The following is a 23709-nucleotide window of genomic DNA, read 5'->3' on the forward strand; positions in this document are numbered from 1 at the left end:
GGGTGACGCGGCAGGTCCTCATGGGTGGAGTGGGTCGCGCCAGCACTCCCACAGCTGGAGGTGGGAGCTGGGGAGGGGGGTGCCGGGGTCAGGCAGCATTGGTGCGGGATGCGGGCGGCTCCCGTCCCTCGCATCATGTACGAGGCTGGAGGTGGGAGCTGGGGAGGGAGGTGGCGGGGGCAGGCAGCATTGGTGCGGGGGCAGGCAGCGTTGGTACGGGGTGCGGGTGGCTCCCATCCTCCGCTTCATGTGCGAGGCTGGAGGTGGGAGCTGGGGAGGGGGGGTGGTGGGGGCAGGCAGCGTTGGTGTGGGGTATGGGTGGCTCCCATCCCCCGTTTCATGTGCGAGGCTGGAGATGGGAGCTGGCGAGGGTGGGTGGCGGGGGCAGGCAGCGTTGGTGCGTGGGCAGGCAGTGTTGGTGCGGGGTGCGGCCGACTCCTGTCCCCCGCTTCATGTGCGAGGCTGGAGGTGGGAGCTGGGGAGGGGGGGTGCGGGGACAGGCAGCGTTGGTGCGGGCGGCTTCTGTGAGAGGTGGGAGCTGGGGAAGGGGGTTAGCGGAGGCTGGCTGTAGTGGGTCGGGGTGCGGGCGGCTCCTGTGCAGCCGTTGTTGTGTGCGGCTGGAGGTGTCCAGTGGTGGTTCCCTCTGATGACGGTGGCTGGATTGTGTGGCTGTCCACCTCGGCACTGGTCAGAAGCAGATGACTCCGCCCAGATCTGTGACTCCGCCCAGCGTTACGGCCAGGCACAGAGTCACAGATTTGGCCTAATATATAGGATATATATATATATATATATATATATATATACATACACACACACACACACACACACACGTGCAGTCAGCGGCACTCCTCTCCTAAATACAAAACAGCATGATAGCAGCGGTGCCTTCCATGAGAAACACGCAGGGTCCCCATATATAAATGAACTGTCGGCGGCACTCACAGCATCAAAGAAGGAGACAAGACTGTGTCTAATAGTCAATGTTTTAATGTTATATTATAACATTTTCGTCAGGACAATACAATGTGAGCAAAAACATACCTTTATACCCTCCAGACCGTCTGTGGCACCCAGCGTCCGCCGATATTAGTGTGTATTTGCGGACGCTGGGTGCCACGGACGGTCTGGCGGGTATGTTGTCAGGATGCAGGACTCGGGAGCGGTGCGGCCAGACTAGTGTTGGGGCGGAAGTTGTACAGCGGGGTTGTCAGGGGGCGGGCAGTGAATGTATCTGGCTGGCGCACTGTGATTGAACTCCCGGAGGCAGTGGAGAAGGTGCCTCTCCTCCATGGCCTCCGGGACTTCCGCCCCTGGCTCTGGCTGTAACTTAGCAGCAGAGAGACGTGCAGCAGCGGCGGCACTGTGACTTAGGGGGACGGGTAGAGGTCCTTGCGCCCCCGGAAATCCGGCGCCCGCCCCTCCCCCCTAGTTACAGCCATGGTCCCATGTGTCACTCCTGCTAGCACCCTCCTATGTCACTCCAGCCAGCTCCCCCATGTGTCACTCCAACCAGCTCCCCCATGTGTCACTCCAACCAGCTCCCCCATGTGTCACTATAGCCCACCCTCATGTGTCACTACAGCCCCCCCCCAACCCAACTCGTGCCATTGCGTCAGCCACTTGTGTGTCTTCTGTATGTCTCATCTTTAGTATCTGGCACCCTCAGTTCTCAGTCCTTTTAGTGCTGCTGCCTGTCTGGCTGGAGTGCAGCGGTTTCCAGATCTGTTGTGGTCAAGTGACTTAGCGTGTCGGGAGCCACCTTTGAATAAAGAAAGAGCCACAGCTGCTATACTACATCTCCTACACGCTGAACTACATCACTACACTACATCCCCTACACGCTGAACTACATCACTACACTACATGCCCCTATGCACTGCACTACATACCCTATATGCTACACTACATCACTACGCTACATCCCCTTATATGCTACACCACATCAGTGCACTACATGCCCCTATATACTGCAATATATTACTACACCACATACCCTATATGCTATACTACATCACTACACTACATCCCCTTATATGCTACACCACATCAGTGCACTACATGCCCCTATATACTGCAATATATTACTACACCACATACCCTATATGCTACACTACATCACTACACTGCATCCCCTTATATGCTACACCACTTCAGTGCACTACATGCCCCTATATACTGCAATATATTACTACACTACATGCCCTATATGCTACACTACATCACTACACTACATCCCCTTATATGCTACACCACATCAGTGTACTACATGCCCTATATACTGCAATACATTACTACACTACATAACCTATATGCTACACTACATCACTACGCTACATCCCCTTATATGCTACACCACATCAGTGCACTACATGCCCCTATATACTGCAATATATTACTAAACTACATGCCCTATATGCTACACTACATCACTACGCTACATCCCCTTATATGCTACACCACATCAGTGCACTACATGCCCCTATATACTGCAATATATTACTACACCACATACCCTATATGCTACACTACATCACTACACTACATCCCCTTATATGCTACACCACATCAGTGCACTACATGCCCCTATATACTGCAATATATTACTACACCACATACCCTATATGCTACACTACATCACTACACTACATCCCCTTATATGCTACACCACATCAGTGCACTACATGCCCCTATATACTGCAATATATTACTACACTACATACCCTATATGCTACACTACATCACTACACTACATCTCCTTATATGCTACACCACATCAGTGCACTACATGCCGCTATATACTGCAATATATTACTACACTACATAACCTATATGGTACGCTACATCACTACACTACATCCCCTTATATGCTACACCACATCAGTGCACTACATGCCTCTATATACTGCAATATATTACTACACTACATAACCTATATGGTACGCTACATCACTACACTACATCCCCTTATATGCTACACCACATCAGTGCACTACATGCCCCTATATACTGCAATATATTACTACACCACATACCCTATATGCTACACTACATGACTACACTACATCCCCTTATATGCTACACCACATCAGTGCACTGCATGCCCCTATATACTGCAATATATTACTACACTACATGCCCTATATGCTACACTAATCACTACGCTACATCCCCTTATATGCTACACCACATCAGTGCACTACATGCCCCTATATACTGCAATATATTACTACACCACATACCCTATATGCTACACTACATCACTACACTACATCCCCTTATATGCTACACCACATCAGTGCACTACATGCCCCTATATACTGCAATATATTACTACACCACATACCCTATATGCTACACTACATCGCTACACTACATCCCCTTATATGCTACACCACATCAGTGCACTACATGCCCCTATATACTGCAATATATTACTACACCACATACCCTATATGCTACACTACATCGCTACACTACATCCCCTTATATGCTACACCACATCAGTGCACTACATGCCCCTATATACTGCAATATATTACTACACTACATAACCTATATGGTACACTACAACACTGTACTACACCCCCCTATAAGCTACACCAAATAACCACATCTGGGAGGCAAAGCAGAGGTTGATACTGCTAACTGCGAGCACAGTGCGCTTCTATAGCTTGTACAGTGCACTGCACGCCATACTTGCCTACTCTCCCGGAATGGCCGGGAGGCTCCCGAAAATCGGGTGACCCTCCCGGCCCCCCGGAAGAGCAGGCAAGTCTCCCGATTTGACGGGGTCCCCCCTGCCCGTCCGCCCACTTTGTGTGTAAAGTGGGCGGTCCGGGCAGACGATGACGCGATTCTTGCTGAATCGCGTCATCGTAGCCACGCCCCCTGCATTGTAATGCCGGTGATCGCGGCATTACAGAGCGGGGCGTGGCTTAAAGAAGGCATCACCGTAACCACGCCCCCATCCCGCCCTTGCTCCGCCCCCGTACTGTCTCCGGCCCACCCCCTCCATTCGTCAAAGTGCTCCCAGCCCGCCTGTTGAGCCGACCTGGCTGCTCTCTCCCGCAGAGAGCAGCCAGAATGTCGGTAAGTATGCTGCACGCTAGTCGCAGCACTGCATGGCAAAGAAGAGCATTTAAGACAGAAGCCGACATAGGAGAGATCCCAGGTACTGGAGCTTACCCGCACAGCATCAGAGTCAGCTGCGGGCAGACAGGTGGACATTGCCCTGGGAGCTGTCTGCTGTCTCACTGGAGCAGCACAGCACTGCCGGTAAAAAAAAACTAAAAAATCCTGCTCCTCTGTAACTCCTTGGCACCCCCTCAAATCCTGCACCCGGTGCGCATGCCCCCTTAGCCCCCCCCCCCCCCCCCCCACACCCCCTAGTTACGGCCCTGGGTTTGCCTAGGGTGCTGAGAAACCTTGCACTGGCCCTGCTTGCAAGTATTCTCATCTCACCTTTATTACCTTTACAGCCCTGCCAGCAAGTGAGCAGCAATGGGGCCAAGTTGGCCAGCAGGGATTAAAGGAAGAGTAAGGGGAGGAAGGCAGCAATCAGATCCGAGATTCTGCCTCCTCCACATCCCTCAGCAGCATTTCCTAACCATCCAGCATTGCTTGAGAGACGTTCTAGTGCATCGCACCCTTATGGCAAACACTGGGCCTGATTCATATCTATAAGTAAAGCAAACTATTGAGCAACAAAACTCAAAGGGTGTGATCCATGGCCCTCATTCCGAGTTGTTCGCTCGGTAAATTTCATCGCATCGCAGCGATTTTCCGCTTAGTGCGCATGCGCAATGTCCGCACTGCGACTGCGCCAAGTAAATTTGCTATGCAGTTAGGTATTTTACTCACGGCTTTTTCTTCGCTCTGGCGATCGTAGTGTGATTGACAGGAAGTGGGTGTTTCTGGGCGGAAACAGGCCGTTTTATGGGCGTGTGGGAAAAAACGCTACCGTTTCCGGAAAAAACGCGGGAGTGGCTGGAGAAACGGGGGAGTGTCTGGGCGAACGCTGAGTGTGTTTGTGACGTCAAACCAGGAACGACAAGCACTGAACTGATCGCAGTGGCAGAGTAAGTCTTGAGCTACTCAGAAACTGCACAGAGCAGTCTTTTCGCAATATTGCGAATCTTTCGTTCGCAATTTTAAGAAGCTAAGATTCACTCCCAGTAGGCGGCGGCTTAGCGTGAGCAACTCTGCTAAAAACGCCTTGCGAGCGAACAACTCGGAATGACCTCCCATGTTTGTAAGTAAAGCAAATTATCAAGCAACTGGGCAAAACCATGCTGCATTGCAGGTGAGGCATATGTAACATGTGCAGAGAGAGTTAGATTTGGGTGGGGTGTGTTCAAACTGAAATCTAAATTGCAGAGTAAAAATAAAGCAGCCAGTATCTACCCTGCACAGAAACAATATAACCCGCCCAAATCTAACTCTCTCTGCACATGTTACATCTGCCCCACCTGCAGTGCACATGGTTTTGCCCAACTGCTAACAAATTTGCTGCTGAAATCAACTCTGAATTACCCCCATGGTACTTTGTAAAATACACAGGTCTAAGATCAATTAAGCGGGAAAGGCAAGAGGGGTGCAGCTCTGCAGATACCCCAACCCAACAGTTTGCCCCGGAACAGCGATCAAGGATGCGTTCTCCAGGTTCTAAATAGGCAGCAGTCCGGTAGTATGTGCGTGAGACGCAGTAACAATTACTGGGCTTGGTAGCAGGGGCATGACATGGTCAGAGATAAAAGGAGTGTTGGCAGGGGAGCAGACAGCTGGGGAGCCCAATATGGATAACGAGGCATTGGCAAACGGTAGCCCTGATTTATTCCAATATAATCCCTAAATTGTCACAGTAAGAAGCAAGAGTCGTTGGGCCATCGACAGGCCCAGAAAAAAAGTAAATGCCGCCATTATCAAGTTTATGGCAGCTTGGGGCGGTTCCTGTATACAGCATAAGGACATTGGGGTAAAATACGCAGGCCTATTCAGAAGTGAGGGGGTGCTCCATCCGACATTGCAATAGACATATTCAGCAATGCATTGCAGGAAGCTACAGAAGAGAGATAAATGGAGTGCAGTAGGCGGGGCTTCAGTGCTCAGCCTCCTGAGAACATCAGATCTGATCGCTGGGCTCCATTTTTTGCTGCCCTGCGATCAGATAGTCGCCGACTACAGGGGGAGGGGAAATCGCTGTACAAGTGTGCGATCGCTTCGTTAGCAGAGCTGCACAAACATCAATTTGTGCAGTCTCTGCGCAGACTAGGACTTACTCAGCCGCTGCCGCTCCCTCAAAACGCCTGAGCCCATCTGCAATTTTCCGGACACTCCTGTAAAACGGTCAGTTGCCACCCACAAACAGGCTCTTCCTGTCAATCTCCTTGCAAATGCTCGTGCGTTTGGATTTTTCGCCCCATTCCGTCACTAGGCGCCGATGCCTGTCACTGTTGTGCGACGTGCCGGGACATTGCGGCTCAGACGCATGCGCAGTTCAGATCAGATCTGAATTGCCCACCTTGTGTGGCGGAGGAAAGTAGTGCATAATGGCCCTCATTCCGAGTTGTTCGCTCGTTATTTTTCTTTGCATCGATTTTCCGCAAACTGCGCATGCGCAATGTTCGCACCACGGCTGCGCCAAGTAAATTTGCTAAGAAGTTTGGTATTTTACTCAAGGCTAAACGAAGAAATTTCTTCGCTCTGGTGATCGTAGTGTGATTGACAGGAAGTGGGTGTTTCTGGGCGGAAACTGACCGTTTTCTGGGAGTGTGCGGAAAAACGCTGCTGTTTCTGGGAAAAACGCGGGAGTGGCTGGAGTAACAGGGGAGTGTCTCGACGAACGCTGGGTGTGTTTGTGACGTCAAACCAGGAACAAAACTGACTGAACTGATCGCAGTGGCAGAGTAAGTATCGAGCTACTCGGAAACTGCAAAGAAATTTCTGATTGCTATTCTATTCGCTATTTTGCGAATCTTTCGTTCGCTATTCTGCAAAGCTAAGATTCACTCCCAGTAGGCGGCGGCTTAGCGTGTGCAAACCTGCTAAAAGGAGCTAGCGAGCGAACAACTCGGAATGAGGGCCAATGTGTAGTGATCTGGGGGGAGGGGGGCTGCAGGGCCGTGCGGTATCATCAGTGGCAAACGCAGGATTTCTAGAGGGGGGGGGGTTCCAAATGCAATCCACAATCTCCCACTCTGCGGAACATGGAATACAGTTAATATTTAACACTATAGATGGTCAATAGTATAGGCTGTATCAAACATATCTAATATAAATAAGATAAGGTAAGTGGTCAGGAAAAGGTTAAACATGCCATAATAAATAAATACACAAACATAATAGAACCAGTACTGCACTTTCTAAGCACACATTCTCCCACCTCATGGTAAGGCTCCTGTCTCTTCTTCCTGGTAGCTACTCTCTGGTCCAATGCACCGATTGCGGCCTCAGAAGCAGAAGAAGCTTCTACCCCAGGACATGTGCAGCAGCTTAAACTTCATGATGTGGCTGCAGCTCTAGTAATTGTATTTTCTCTAACGTCCTAGTGGATGCTGGGGACTCCGTAAGGACCATGGGGAATAGACGGGCTCCGCAGGAGACATGGGCACTTTAAAAAAGAATTTAGAGTCTGGTGTGCTCTGGCTCCTCCCTCTATGTCCCTCCTCCGGACCTCAGTTTGAGACTGTGCCCGGACGAGCTGGGTGCTGTTCAGTGAGCTCTCCTGAGCTTGCTGTGAGAAAGTATTTTGTTAGGTATTTTTATTGTCTGGCAACAGACTCCCTGCATCGTGGGACAGAGGGGAGAGAAGCAGCCCTACTCTCTGAAGCTAGGTCCTGCTTCATTGGCTACTGGACACCATTAGCTCCAGAGGGATCATACACAGGATCTCACCCTCGTCGTCCGATCCCAGAGCCGCGACGCCGTCCCCCTCGCAGAGCCGGAAGACAGAAGCCGGGTGAGTATGAGAAGCAAGAAGACTTAGAAATCGGCGGCAGAAGACTCCGTTCTTCACTGAGGTAACGCACAGCACTGCAGCTGTGCGCCATTGCTCCCACACACCTCACATACTCCGGTCACTGTAAGGGTGCAGGGCGCAGGGGGGGGCGCCCTGGGCAGCATATGGACCTCTTTTGGCAAAAGTACACATATATACAGTTGGGCACTGTATATATGTATGAGCCCCCGCCAAGAAAATTTAAAAGCACCCAGCTCTAGCCGGGCACAGATTCTAACTGAGGTCTGGAGGAGGGGCATAGAGGGAGGAGCCAGTGCACACCAGTAGTACTAAATCTTTCTTAGAGTGCCCAGTCTCCTGCGGAGCCCGTCTATTCCCCATGGTCCTTACGGAGTCCCCAGCATCCACTAGGACGTTAGAGAAATATATAAACCCCCCCCCAATCTTAAACTTAGATGGCGCTTACAGAACAGGTAATGTGGTGGTGCAAGTACCACTACTCTACTAGTTAAATTATATACTACAGAGAGCATCAGTGACCACTAGAGCCATAACTAAACATTTTGGTGCCTGTACCAGAAAGTCCATTGGTGCCACCCTCTATATCAGGCATTCCCAACCACGGTCCTCAAGGTACACCAACAGTGCAGGTTTTAGTGATATCCAGGCTGCAGCACAGGTGACTTAATTAGTAGCTCAGTTATTTTGACTGTGCTGCAGCCTGGATATCACTAACCTGCACTGTTGGTGTGCGTTGAGGACCGTGGTTGGGAATGCCTGCTCTATATCTTATAAAGGGCATGGCAGCATCCATTAGTCACATTACACCGCACGGTAGCATCCGTTAGTCACATTACACCACATGGTAGCGTTCGCTAGTCACATTACACCACACGGTAGTATCCATTTGTCACATTACACCACAGAACAGCGTCCGTTAGTCACATTACCATACCTCCCAACATGACCCTCTCCAGGAGGGACAGAATGCTCTGCTCCTGGACTTTTCTCTTAATTTATGATTGTCATCACCTGTGCTGAACAGGTTAATAGATAAGAAAGGTGATTTCTCACAGGTGAGGGCAATCATACATTAGGTTGGAAGTCCAGAAGCAGAGCATTCTGTCCCTCCTGGAGAGGGTCATGTTGGGAGGTATGCATTACGCCGCACGGCAGCATCTGTTTGTCACATTACACCACACGGTAGTGTCCGGCAGTCACATTACACGGCACGGTAGTGTGTAGCGTCCGTCAGTCACATTACACCGCTAGCAGTGTCCGTTAGTCACATTACACCACACGGCAGCGTCCGTTAGTCACATTACGCCACACGGCAGCTTCCGTTAGTCACTATTCACATTGTACCGCACAGCAGCGCCTGTTATTCACATTACACCACACGGTACTGTACGATAGTCACATTACACCGCGCAGTAGTGTGTAGTGTCCATTAGTCCCATTACATGGCACAGCAGCATCCGTTAGTCACATTACACCACTAGCAGTGTCCGTTAGTCACATTTCACTGCACCGCAGGGTCCGTTAGTCACTATTCACATTACATCGCTCAGCAGTATCCGCTAGTTACATTACACCCCACGGTAGTGTCTGAGTCACATAACACTGCACAGCAGCATCTGTTAGTCACATTACGCCACATGGTAGCATCCATTAGTCACATTACGCTGCACAGCAGCTTCTGTTAGGTACATTACACTGCACGTTAGTGTCCGAGTCACAATACACTGCACGGCAGCATCCGTTAGTCACTATTCACATTACACCGAACAAGAGTGTCCGTTAGTTACATTACACTGCACGATAGTATCCAAGTCACATTGCACTGGATGGTAACGTCCGTTAATCACATTACACCGCACTAAAGCGCGCATCCTTTAGTCACATTACGCAGCACGGTAGCGTCTGTTAGGTACATTAAACTACACGGTAGTGTCCGAGTCACATTACACCGCACGGCAGCGTCCGTTAGTCACATTACGCAGCACGGTAGCGTCTGTTAGTCACATTACACCGCACAGTAGCGTCCGTTAGTCATTATTCACATTACACCGCACGGCAGCGTCCGTTAGTCACATTAAGCAGCACGGTAGCGTCCGTTAGTCATTATTCACATTACACTGCACAGCAGCATCCGTTAGTTACATTACACCGCATGGTAGCAACCATTAGTCATTATTCACATTACACTGCACAGCAGCATCCGTTAATTACATTACACCGCATGGTAGCAACCATTAGTCATTATTCACATTACACTGCACAGCAGCATCCGTTAGTTACATTACACTGCATGATAGCAACCACATTACACTGCACAGCAGCATCCGATAGTTACATTACACCGCATGGTAGCAACCATTAGTCATTATTCACATTACACTGCACAGCAGCATCCGTTAGTTACAATGCACCGCATGGTAATGTCCGAGTCACATTACACTGCACAGCAGCATCCGTTAATTACATTACACCGCATGGTAGCAACCATTAGTCATTATTCACATTACACTGCACAGCAGCATCCGTTAGTTACATTACACCGCATGATAGCAACCATTAGTCATTATTCACATTACACTGCACAGCAGCATCCGTTAGTTACATTACACCGCATGATAGCAACCATTAGTCATTATTCACATTACACTGCACAGCAGCATCCGTTAGTTACAATACACCGCATGGTAATGTCCGAGTCACATTACACCGCACGGCAGCGTCCGTTAGTCACATTACGCAGCACGGTAGCATCCGTAATACACACTGGCCGGAATTCAATTGATTATCGCGCACGATAGATGGATAATATTGTGTGTGTGTGTATATATATATATATATATATATGAGTAATATTTAAAACAGTATGTCATTAAGATCACAAAACATGCAGACATAACTTTGTATGTTGGGATTTCCGGTGTTAACGCGAAGACTCGTGTGAGAGACTGTCAGGACTGCTGCTGTCCTGGGTATAGGGTTACACAGCATATACTCTTTTGTACCTCAGCTCAAACAGCAGCGGCAGAACACCTCAGATGACTGACTCGGGTGGGGAGCACTGCGGTGTACTGTCCAGTGGGCAAGGCTTAGAACGGCCTGGGGGCGGAGCTTCGGGCAACAGGGGGCTCAGCAGTGCAAGAACCAGGGGGTGGAGCTTATAATGGGCAGAGACACAGCTTTGGATGGCATGTGAGGGGACCTTTTGCCAATCGTGGGCACAGCTGTAGATGGACAAGGAGGCGGAGCTTATCGCAATTGAGGGGAGGAGCCTATATCGAACCTTGGTATGAGCTTCAACTGACGGGTAGAGGGGGGAGGGGGGCTGCTTGTGCACAGTTGCTGGCAGATTGGAAGAGGCTCTCTGAGACAGGAGTCGAATGAAGGAATGCTACTGGTGAGGTGATGACGGGAGAAAAGCTTTTTCTCCCCTGTCAACACTATCGGAACTGCAGGGGATCTGAGGGCCTATTTTCAGTGGGGGGCCTGGAGCTGCAGCTCCATCCGCCCCATTGTTAATCCGGCCCTGATTACCTCAGCCACTTCTTTAGGTGGGGGTGTACGTTTAGCCAAATGTACAAGCATTATGCCCTCTATTTATGTGCCTACAGTGGCAAATACTCTTTATTCTTTGTCTTTAGTCTTTTTGAAAATATTCATGTACTCTTTTTGAAAATGTTCCTGTGTATTCAGTACTTTACACCAGGCCTGTCAAGTGTCCGGCCCATAGCTGGCCATTACCTCAGCCACTTCTACAGATAGGGGTATACGTGTAGCTAAATGCACAAGCATTATGCCCTCTATTTATGTGCCTACAGTGGCAAATAATATTTTTTTCTTCTTCTTTAATGTTTTTAAGAATGATATTTATGTGTATTCTGCACTTTTCAGCAGTTTAAACTGTGTAACATGTACATAACTTTACTGAAACAATAAAAGAATTCAAAGAACAAAAAATAAAACCAATTTTTTTTTACAACATATCTCTTGTGTCCTCTACTGTGTCATATAACTTAAGTTAGCAGTGATGGTGTTGCGTATCTCCTCTGCACTGCCACTACTTATCTCCCCCTCGTAGGCTGCTTCTACAGGAGTATCGCACAGTTCTGCGTCCACAACATTCCACTCAGGTAAAAAGTGTTCCTTCTGTATCTCGCAAAAGTTGTGCAAGATACAGCAAGCAGCAACCACATCCGGCACCAGGGTGATGGTAATGTCATTGCGCTTTAGTAGACACCGCCAGCGCCCCTTCAGTCTCCCGAAGGCGTTCTCCACCACCATCCTGGCCGAGCTGAGAGTGTGGGTGAAATGCACTTGTTCCGGAGAGAGTGGCAGATGCTGTGTGACGCCCTTGATGAGCCATCGCCTCAAAGGGTATGCCGCATCTCCAATAAGGTGCACCGGGATCTCCACACCATCCACAAACTTTCATTTCTGTAATGGGAAATAAAAATGAATATATAGTATAGGTGGCATACATAATGTTCATGAAAGTACAGGGAATAATTATGAATACCAACAATCTAATCCTGACAAGGGGGGAGCTAAGTATCCTAAACTCTCCCACCCCTCCCCTAACGACTAACGCACCCTTTCCGCAGCCTAACCCTAGCCCAGGCATGTCCAAACTGCGGCCCTCCAGCTGTTGTGACACTACATATCCCAGCATGCTTTGACACAGTTTTGCTATCTGAGAATGCTAAAGCTGTGTCAGGGCATGCTGGGATGTGTAGTTTCTCAACAGCTGGAGGGCCGCAGTTTGGACATGCCTGCCCTAGACGAAACTTGGGATCCTCCAGCTATTGTGGAACTAGACATGCCAGCATGCCCTGTCTGCCACTGTTGCAGTAATATTACCCATATATACACATATCCCAAAAGTATTACCCATCACAAGATAAATATTTACCTCTCTAGGGACCAACCAGTCATGTTGGTTCTCCTCTGCAATCTGGAACAATTCCGAGTTGCCAAGTACCCGGGAGTCGTGAGCACGACCCGGCCAGCCAATGAAGACATCTGTGAAACTGATGAATAGTATACGTATTAGCTGTGTTTAATAATACACATCATGGGCCCAGCATATAAATCACATTAACACACCATACTACTTACCAATACTTATGGTCCACTACAGCCTGCAGGATGATGGAGTGCCAGCCTTTTCGGTTATAGTATCGGCTGGGTTGTCTCTAGGGGCAATAATGGGTATGTGGGTCCCATCTATGGCTCCAGCACACTGGGGATATTTACGTTTCTGGAAACCTTTGATGGTATCATCCAGCCGGGCACCTTGCGGTAAGGAGATGAAGCGGTGGTAAATGGTATCCAGCAATGCCTGGGTCACTTCCCGCACTAGCACACACACCGTCGATATGCCAACACCGAACAAGCAGGCGATGGTGCGGTATTCCCCCGGGGTTGCATACCACCACAACACAACCGCCAGTCTCCTGCACGGCTCGATGGTCTTGCGGTAGTTGGTGCTTCCCCTGGTGAGTGCTGGAGTGAGAAGTTCCAGCAGGTAGTAAAAGGTACCACGTGACATCCGAAAGTGTGCCATCCACTCCTCTGGCTGATAAGCTTCCACGGTCGCCCAGAAAGCTTGTCCATGCCTACGGTCCCTGGCCCACAACGATCGATTAGTTGAGCTGGTAGATCTCAGGGTAGACGTAATGCTGCCCAAAATCAGGGCTCCCCTCCTGCGCAAATACCGGCGTCGAGTATTAGCCCTCTCCGCCAGAAATTGCTGGCTTCTCCTCTTGACATAAGACTGTGCCAGGTAGCACAGTGCTAGCAGCTGCATCAGGCTCTCATTTGCTGTGTGAAACAGCAAAAAACAGCAATAAGCCAGGAACTCCGGGCTACTCAGCAGTAACTCGTCGGCCATGGCTAAAGCAATGCTGTGATCAGTCACCACCCACTTTCATGACCTCATCTCTGTGTGCCATAAAAACAGTCCATTTTTTATGACACACAAGTCTATTGCAGGGCTGACACGGGTTCTGTCTGAAAGGGGTCGACCCAGGAATTTACTGTGTTTTTTGTGCTGTGTGAAAGGGGGTAAGGGACTGTAACCCAGGGTTTTTCCCGGGAACACAACCCTTTGAAAAATCCGGGTTTTTGAGATTTTTCTGTCTGAAAGTGGTATAAGTCTTTCTGGGTATGTTTTGTGATGTAGGCCATGCACCATTTTTGTTGCCCTTCTTTGTACAGTCTCTAATGTATTAATATCCTTTTGAAGATATGGCCTCCAGAATTGAACACAGTATTCTAGATGAGGCCGTACCAATGACCTATATAGTGGTACGGCATCATCTAGAATATGGATGACCGAGCGGCGACTGGCGGGTGGATCAGTGGCCCCGGAAAGAGAATGACGGAGGCCCTCATGTCGGCCCTAGTAGAAGGACCTGGGCTCAGAGGAGAGGCTGTTGCGTAGGTGATCTAGTGAGGTGGCAGCAAAGGCACCGGTCTGCACTTCCCGCAATCCTGCTCTTGAATGTGCACTCGCTGTCAAAAAGTTCGATGAACTGTCCCTCCTTCTGGGCAGCGCAGGGTCAGGCATTTAAGGGTTGTCCGTCCTCTGCTTTACGGAGATGTGGCTGGATGACCATATTACGGACAATCCAATGTCTCTGCCGGGCTTCGGTCTCTTCAGGGCCAATCGCTCCAAGGTTCTCTCAGGAAAAACGAAAGGTGGTGGCATCTGCTTCTACATCAACGACAGATGGTGCACCAATGTCACAATCCTAGGCAAATCATGTAGCCCTCACCTGGAGATTCTAAGTATCAACTGCAACCCCTTCTATTCCCCCCGGGAATTTGCCTCAATTGTCCTTGTGGGAGTGTACATCCCCCCCTCACCTGCGCGAACGAAGCCCTGCACCACCTGGCCGTATGCATATCCAACATAGAACAAAAACACCCAGACTCTCTGCTTATAGTGCTGGGCGACTTCAACAGAACTTACTTGAGCAAGGAGCTACCTAAGTACAAACAACAAGTCACGTGTGCCACTAGGGAAGGGCGCACCCTTGAGCTCTGCTACACTACCCTCAAGTCTTCCTTCCGGTCAATCCCGCTTGCTGCACTCGGCCTATCTGACCACTGCCTCGTCCACCTACTCCCTACCTATACACAGAAGCTGAGAGCGGTTAAGCCTGTCATCAAGACTGTTAAGAAGTGGACCAATGAGGCTGAGATGAAGCTCCAGGCCTGCTTCGACTGCACGGAATGGGGGGTCTTCGACACTTCGGCAACCAACCTGAACGACCTGACAGACACTGTCACATCCTACATCAGCTACTGTGAGGACATGTGTGTACCTACCAAGATTTACCGCATTTACAACAACAACAAGCCATGGTTCGACGCCCAGCTCAGGCAACTTCGTCGAGCCAAAGAGGAGGCCTATAACAGCAGTGACAAAGCACTATACAACCGAACTAGGAACTCTCTGACTAAAGAAATCAGGCTAGCAAAATAGCGGTTCTCGGACAAGCTGACAAACGATCTGACCCCGTATCTGTATGGAAAGGGATGCAATCCATAACCAACTACAAGAAAACATTGAAGTCCACCACCATACACCTAGCAGACGAGCTGAACCACTTTTATTCCAGGTTCGCAAAAGAAGTCCCCTGCGACCCAAACAATCACCTCTACGATGCCCCGAACACCGACGGCCAACTCCAGGCACTGTAAGTCGCCCAAGAAGAGGTGGAGGCACTGTTCAAAAGGGCTAAACCCAGGAAAGCTCCGGGTCCTGATGGAGTGTCAGCATCTGCCCTGAGAGTATGTGCAGGTCAGCTCGCCCCCATATTCACCAAGATCTTCAACAAATCGCTGGAGCTACAGAAAGTCCCTTCCTGCCTCAAAAGGTCCACTATCGTCCCGGTCCCCAAGAAACCCTCTATCACGAACCTGAACGACTACAGGCCGATAGCACTGACGTCTGTGGTCATGAAAACGTTCGAGCATCTGGTTTTTAATCACCTGAAAACTGAGACTGACCCCCAGACTGACCCCCAACTGGACCCCCTACAGTTCACCTATCGATTGAATCAGTATGTCACAGATGCAGTCAACCTGGGCCTGCACTACATGCTACAGCACCTAGACATTCCCGGTACCTACACGAGGGTCCTGTTTGTCGATTTCAGCTCGGCCTTCAATACATTCGTCCCCAGCATTCTCCACCCCAAATTACTTCGCCTAGGGGTCCCAGAAGCTACCTGTTCCTGGATAGTAGACTTCCTGACAGATAGGATGCAGGTGGTGAAAGCGGGGAGATTCACCTCTCAAGCGCAGCCCATTAGTACAGGGACCCCTCAGGGCTGTGTCCTCTCACCCCTGCTCTTCTCCCTGTACACAAATGACTGCACCTCAGAGCCGCAATCAGTAAAGATCATCAAATTCGCCGATGACACCACCGTCATTGGACGCATCGTCCTATAGACGGGAAGTAGACCGGTTTGCCCAGTGGTGCAGCCACAACAACCTTGAACTCAACCCCCTCAAAACTGTTGAGATGATAGTGGACTTCAGGAAGAAGTCATCTAGTGCACCTCCACTAAATGATTGCTGACAGTGTGGTATCGCTAGTGGACTTCTTCAAGTTCCTAGGGACCACAATCTCCCGGGACCTTAAATGCGGGTCCAATGCTGACATCACTGTCGGGAAAGCACAGCAAAGGCTGTTGTTCCTCAGGCAACTAAGGAAGGCAACTCAGGCAACTAAGGAAGTTCAACATCCCACTCCTCTTCTACTCCACAGGAGGCTATAGAAGAGAGATAAGTGGAGCGCAGTAGGCGGGGCTTTGGTGCTCAGGCTCCTGAGAACATTGTGTGGCGGAGGAAAGTAGTGCAGAAGCATTCAGCAGGACAGTCCGGTTTTCCTGGCCATGGTGGGTGTCACACACGCGTCTGCTTTCAGAAATCCAGGCGTTGGTACTTTTGCAAATTATCCTAACAATAAAACATATCAGTCTGTCACCACCAAAAAAATTATGGGAAGTAGCTCCTCCCACAACGGCCTTTCAGTTTCGCTCACAATATAGGTCTTAAAAACCAGTAGCACGTGCCTCTCAATGCCCTAGGTCTGAGAACACAAAAAATTAGAAGTAGAAATTAGGATTTAATTTCAAGAATAATTTCAGAGTTTACCGTTACAAAAAAGGATTATAAAGATTATATGACTAGGTGCTTCATCACGCCCTATGGGCGCTCTTCACACCGTCGCAAGGGGCTACGCCCCCTTAACCCGTGCATGCCTTTCTGGGGTTCAATATTTGTATTAAATGGAGTATTACCTGCATTCCTTTGTTAGTGGTTAAATATTGCACAATGAAAGGGCGTGCGATGGTGAAGGAGGCGTAGCCCCTTGCAACGGCGTGAACAGCACCTGCAGGGCACGATGTACAGAATGTAGCGGGTGCAGGGGGGACTGCGGATGGGGGATGGTGTCTGTAGATGCTGCGGGTGGAGGGGGGGTCGGATGCGGGGGGGCCCGGATGGGGAAGGGTCAGGAGGTAATGCGGGTGGGGGAGGGGCAGAGGAGTGGGGGCTGCAGATGGGGGAGGGGTCCGGAGGCACTCCAGGTGGGGGAAGGGCATGGGTGCCATGGGTGGGGGAGGGGCAGGTGCGAGGATGTTGCGGATGGGTGAAGGGTTCCGGAGGTGCTGTGGGATGGGAAGGGGCGGGGGTCAAAAAAGGATTATAAAGATTATATGATTATTTTAAAAGTACACACAGAGTTCAGAGAATCTCAGATAAAATAATAAAAGTCCTTATTACGTAAGCTGAGAAGTCTTGTCATGAAGGAATAACGTTAGAAGCAGTCGATACAGAACCAGTCACGTCGGACTCTCCTTGGGTAATGCACACTGGATTCAGCTAAACAGACAGATTTATCTTTTCATTCCTGCTCCATGGCCCCCACCCTTGGAGATTTTTAACCCTTTCAAAACCATAATTGATTGTTTGTGCTTAGGTATCTGAAAGTCTTTTGTGTGACTATCCCCAGGGGAAGCTGGTTAAACAAGCAGGGGCCCTTACTTATCTTGTTTCATTCTATTTGACGGCTAAAGGGGGGTACACATGGAGAGATCCGTGTTTAAAATCTAAGCAATCTGACTTGTCCCCAGATACACAACTGCTACTGTAAACTCAGGGGGGTATATGCAATTGCCGGCGAATAGCGGCAATTTTTCGCCCGTTTTTTCATTCGACACAATTCAAACAAGGGGTCCCCCCCCCAGCCACCCAAGGGCCAGGGGTGAAGCCTAAGGCTGTCCCCCCCCCCATCCAAGGGCTGCGGATGGGGGGCTGATAGCCTTGAGTAAAATGCACGAATATTGTTTTTCCAGAAGAACTACAAGTCCCAGCAAGCCCTCCCCCGCAAGCTGGTACTTGGAGAACCACAAGTACCAGCATGCGGGTGGAAAAACGGGCCCGCTGGTAACAGGAGTTCTACTGGAAAAAAATACCCAAATAAAAACAGGAGACACACACCGTGAAAGTAAAAGTATATTTCATACATTCCGACACATACATACTTACCTATGTTGACCCGCCGACTGCCACGTCTCCAATGTCGCCGACGATCCGGGTCACCTGTGAATAAAATTATACTCACCTCAATCCAGTGTCCTGTGATTTGTAATCCACGTACTTGGCAAAACAAAAAAACGAATACCCGGACCACACGGACTGAAAGGGGTCCCATGTTTACACATGGGACCCCTTTCCCCGAATGCAGAGACCCCCCGTGACTCCTGTCACAGAAAGGTCCCTTCAGCCAATCAGGAAGCGCCACTTCGTGGCACTCACCTGATTGGCTCTGCGCGTCTGAGCTCAGACGCGCATTGCACAGCCCTCTCCATTACTTTGCGGTCAGCGGTGAGGTCACCCGCGGTCAGCGGCTGACCGCGGGTAACCCCACCGCTGACCGCAAAGTTCCCACCATTGAAACTAATGGAGGGAGCTGTGCGATGCGCTGTCTGCCAGCTCAGACGCGCATACAGCCAATCAGGAGAGTGCCACGAAGTGGCGCTTCCTGATTGGCTGAAGGGACCTTTCTGTGACAGGAGCCACGGGAGTCTCTGCATTCGGGGAAAGGGGTCCCATGTGCAAACATGGGACCCCTTTTAGTCCGTCTGGTTCAGGTTAATGCGGTTCGTTTTTTTGCCAAGTACGTGGATTATAATAAAAGACCAGGACATTGGATCAGGTGAGTATAATTTTATTTTCAGGTACCCCGGACGTCGACATCGGAGACGAGGCCAGAGTCGGCATGTCAACTTAGGTAAGTATGTGTGTCTGCATGTATGTAATAAAGTTATACTTTCACGGTGTCTGTGTCCTGTTTTTATTTGTTGTTGTTTTTTTGGAGTAGAACCACAGGTACCAGCGGGCACGTTTCCCCCCTGCATGCTGGTACTTGTGGTTCTCCCAGTACCGGCTTGCGGGGGAGGCTTGCTGGGACTTGTAGTTTTTCTGCAAAAAACAATATTGTTACATTTTACTCAAGGCTATCAGCCCCCCATCCGCAGCCCTTGGATGGGGGGGACAGCCTCGGGGTGACTAGTTGGATATTTAATGCCACGGCCGCAGGGCGCTGTATAAAAGTGACCCCCGGCTGTGGCATTATCTGTCCAGCTAGTGGAGCCCGATGCTGGTACAAAAAATACGGGGGACCCCTACTCTTTTTGTCCCCCGTATTTTTTGCACCAGGACCAGGCGCAGTGCAAGATGCTGGTTGATAAAATATGGGGGATCCCCTGTCATTTCCCCCCCCGTATTTTGGCAACCAGGACCGGCTCAAAGAGCCCGAGGCTGGTTATGCTTAGGAGGGGGGACCCCAAGCATTTTTTTTCCAGATTTTTACCATTCCATAAAAATAATAATAATAATAATAATAATAATAATAATAATAATAATAATATATATTTTTTAAAATATATAAATAATACTTGTGCCTCCAAAATAGACAAACCAAGTACCTAATACCTTCTAATATAAATAGATATGCTATTACCAATAAAAAAAACACACAAAAAAACATGTTTTTAAATTTTTTTATTAGATTCCGCCAGCAAAGTGTGGCGGATTGAAAATGACGAATTTACTGTCTAAAACCACTGTTGTCGAATTTACAATCTTCAATTGAATATACTTTTGTCGAATTGCCACATTTGTACCATTGCAGAAATGTCGAATTTGACAAATGTCGAATTTCAAAAAGTCGAATTTGGAAAGTCCGTTTTTTTGCCGAAAAGTACTGAATTGCATTGTCGAATTTTTTTTTGTGGCGAACATGTCCCGTTTTTCGACATTTTCGGGAATTCGACCGCAATTGCATATACCCCAGGATATCTAGGAGAGAATCACATTAAAAAAATTTATTTGGGGGGGTTCAATTGGCATTCTCCAAGCCATCCCTGGTTCCCTGCATCAAAGGGTATCTGACACCTCTGGCTGTACAGCAAACAAGCTCTATACCAGCAGATTCATTAATACCCCTTTTCCATCTATAGCAAGGGTTGCAGCCGCGTTGTCACGATCCGGGTATCTGGACGCCATTTCTTACCCATCAGATGCCTCCTAAGGCTGGCTCAGCGCTCCAGGACCGGATCCCATCTGTTATCCTAATGTTCACATTCCTGCATCCTCTCCTGTCTCTCTGAGACGCTGTCACAGTAACGCCTTATTACATCTGGCATGGCGTCTCCCGCGGCCTCCGCCGCCGTCCCTGAGCTTCTGCATGCAGAGTGTCAGAGTGGCGATTACGTCAGCCGCGGCCTCCGCTGTGTCCGCGTGGTTGGATGTGCACTTGTCAGCCTGGCGTCTCCTGTCTCCAGTGGCCGGCGCCGCCATTACTGTTTTCATTACCACATGGATTACAAACCAAACTTCCCTCCAAGTGTCTGCATGGGCGCAGCCATCTTGGATTCTGTCAGCTGATCATTTCCTCCAATCTGTTGTCAGTATTGATAATCTGCATAATTGCTTAGCCAATCCCTTCCTTGCTGCAGGTATAAATACACTGTGCCTGAGCAAGGAAGGCGTCAGTGCTTTGGTTGTCAAACCTAGTTCCTGTTTGTCTCTCTCCTGTGATTGTCTTCCAGGTTCCAGCTCCTGTCTCAAGACTTCCACCATAGAGACCCGCACCAGCATTCCACCTGCGGTGTAGCCTGACTCTCCAATCCATTGTGGATTCATCTGTTTCCAGCTACAACATTACCTGCTTCCAGCCCAGCTTCCAGCAGAGTACAGCTTCTCTTAAAGGGCCGGTGTCCTTTCTACACTTTACCACTCTCCACCGGTATTATTATTTCTCCGCTCTCAAGTTCTACATTTCAGCTCATATTTCATCGCTCCCAAGTTCATTTATTATTTAACTGGTTCCAGCCAGTATCCACTCCGTGCTAACAACAGTCTGGTTCCAGCCAGTATCCACAGCAGCCATTTTATCTTCAGCAACCCAGCTTTTCCTGGAACACCAGCTGGTACAATCCTGGGTTATCTCCATTGCTACAGTCGGGCCTGGTAAGGACTTTCCATCTAGAAGATTATAAAACTATCTCACACTACCAGTGCCCTGTGGCTCCTGCCATCCTGTAGTACCCAGGAACTGTATTTATTCTTTGCTGACTTTTACGTTTTCTTTTACTGCTGCTGTGTTGCGGAGTTGTCATAATAAACATCATTGACTTTTATCCAAGTTGTCGTGGTCACGCCTTCGGGCAGTTATTATTCATGTTACTTACATGTCCAGGGGTCTGATACAACCTCCCAGGTTCCGGTACATCTCAGCCCCTACAACTGAGGCTGCCTCCCGTCAGCTAAGGCCCTCAGTTGTGACAGTAAGCACTGACCTAATGAATCCAGCCGGAGACCAGGATCAAGCGGCCAGGCCGATGCAAGAACTGGCAGCCCGACTAGAACATCAGGAGGCTGCACAGGGCCACATCATCCGCTGTCTCCAGGATCTCTCTACTCGGCTGGATGGGATTCAGACAACTCTCCGTGGATCAGGCGCTTCTGGTGCGTCAACCACAGTGACTCCAGTTATAACCCCACCCACCTTACCCATTTCTGCTCCACATCTTCATCTTCCAACGCCAGCAAAATTTGACGGATCTCCAAGATTCTGCAGGGGATTTCTCAACCAGTGTGAGATTCAGTTTGAGCTACAACCTGGCAATTTTCCCAGTGACCGTACAAAAATTGCCTACATTATTTCTCTTCTCAGTGGCTCAGCCCTTGATTGGGCATCACCGTTATGGGAGAGGTCCGACACCCTGCTATCTTCCTACACTGCCTTCGTGTCAACATTCAGGCGCATCTTCGACGAGCCAGGCCGGGTAACCTCAGCTTCATCCGAGATTCTCCGTTTACGCCAGGGGTCACGTACTGTAGGACAATATCTGATACAGTTCCAGATCCTGGCATCCGAACTGGCATGGAACGACGAGGCCCTGTATGCTGCATTCTGGCATGGCTTATCTGAGCGTATTAAAGATGAGTTAGCTACCAGAGACTTACCCTCTAAGTTAGATGAGCTAATCTCACTCTGCACGAAAGTTGATTTACGTTTCAGAGAGAGAGCAACTGAGCGTGGAAGATCATCTGCTCCAAAATCTTCTGCTCCTCCTCCTCGCCAACTGTCACCAACTAAAGATGAGCCCATGCAAATTGGCCGTTCCCGTTTAACTCCTGCTGAGCGCCGAAGACGTCTCTCCGAGTCTCTCTGTCTTTATTGTGCAGCTCCGTCTCACACCATTAATGCCTGTCCCAAACGTCCGGGAAACTCCAAATCCTAGCTCGCCAAGGAGAGGGCCGGCTAGGAGTAATGATCTCCTCTCCATCTCCTCAAGATTGTAATCTCCCAGTCTCGCTTCAAGTTGCTCAACGTTATCGGAACGTCATTGCCCTCCTTGATTCCGGAGCAGCTGGGAACTTTATTACCGAAGCCTATGTTAAACGGTGGTCCCTACCCACCGAGAGACTTCCTTCGTCCATTTCTTTAACTGCCGTGGATGGCAGCAAAATTTTTGATGCAGTCATTTCTTTAAGGACTCTACCAGTTCGTCTGAGAGTGGGAGTTCTTCATTCCGAACTTATTTCTTTTTTAGTGATTCCAAGAGCCACACATCCTGTGGTCCTGGGCCTTCCATGGCTCCGTCTTCACAATCCTACAATTGATTGGACGACTACGCAAATCCTGGCATGGGGTTCCTCCTGTGCTGAGACATGTTTGTTTAAAGTATTGCCTGTCTGTTCTTCCTCCCCCAGGTCGTCTGATGTTCCACCTCCTCCATATCAAGATTTCACGGATGTGTTCAGTAAAGCTTCTGCTGATATTCTTCCTCCTCATAGAGAATGGGACTGCCCGATTGATCTCGTTCCAGGGAAGGTTCCACCTCGAGGCCGAACTTATCCGTTGTCTCTGCCTGAGACGCATTCTATGGAGGAATACATTAAAGAGAACCTAGCAAAGGGGTTCATTCGACCTTCTTCTTCTCCAGCCGGCGCAGGCTTCTTTTTTGTAAAGAAGAAAGATGGTGGTCTGCGGCCGTGCATCGACTACAGAGGTTTGAACGACATTACCATCAAGAACCGCTATCCTTTACCCTTGATTACTGAGCTCTTTGACAGAGTTAGCGGAGCTACCATCTTTACAAAGCTGGACTTGAGAGGTGCATACAATCTCATCCGGATCTGTG

The sequence above is a fragment of the Pseudophryne corroboree genome, chromosome 6, assembly GCF_028390025.1.
Source record: "Pseudophryne corroboree isolate aPseCor3 chromosome 6, aPseCor3.hap2, whole genome shotgun sequence".
Taxonomy (NCBI): domain Eukaryota; kingdom Metazoa; phylum Chordata; class Amphibia; order Anura; family Myobatrachidae; genus Pseudophryne; species Pseudophryne corroboree.